Source organism: Calidris pugnax, unplaced genomic scaffold (assembly GCF_001431845.1).
Source record: "Calidris pugnax isolate Ruff unplaced genomic scaffold, ASM143184v1 scaffold397, whole genome shotgun sequence".
NCBI lineage: Eukaryota > Metazoa > Chordata > Aves > Charadriiformes > Scolopacidae > Calidris > Calidris pugnax.
Genome location: NW_015091103.1, coordinates 62,766 through 63,371, shown reverse-complemented (window position 1 = coordinate 63,371; position 606 = coordinate 62,766).

Sequence of the window (606 nt, the reverse complement as noted above, 5' to 3'; positions counted from 1 at the left end):
TTGTCCCCACCATCTCCATTGTCCCCATCGTCCCCATCAATCCTCTTGCCCCCGTTGTCCCCATCGTCCCCGTTGACCTCGTTGTCCCCGTTGTCCCCATGGTCCCCCATGGTCCCCGTCGTCCCCGTTATCCCCGTTCTTTGTCCCCATCGTCCCCGTTGACCTCGTTGGCCCCATTGTCCCCATCACCTTCCATCCTCCTCATTGACCTCATTGTCCCCACCATCTCCATTGTCCCCATCGTCCCCGTTGTCCCCACCATCCCCATGGTCCTGTCACCCCCCCGTCCCCGTGTCACCCCCCCTTGTCCCCGTGTCACCCCCTTGTAGCAGAGGGACTGTCCCCTGTGTCCCCATTGTCCCCCCATGGTCCCCATCATCCCTCTTGTCCCCGTTCTTTGTCCCCATCGTCCCCGTTGACCTCGTTGTCCCCATGGTCTCCATCACCCTCCGATGTCCTCATCGACCTCATTGTTCCCGTTGTCCCCACCATCTCCATTGTCTCCATCACCCTCCGATGTCCTCATCGACCTCATTGTCCCCGTTGTCCCCACCATCTCCATGGTCCCCGTCACCCTCCATCGTCCTCATCGACCTCATTGTCCCC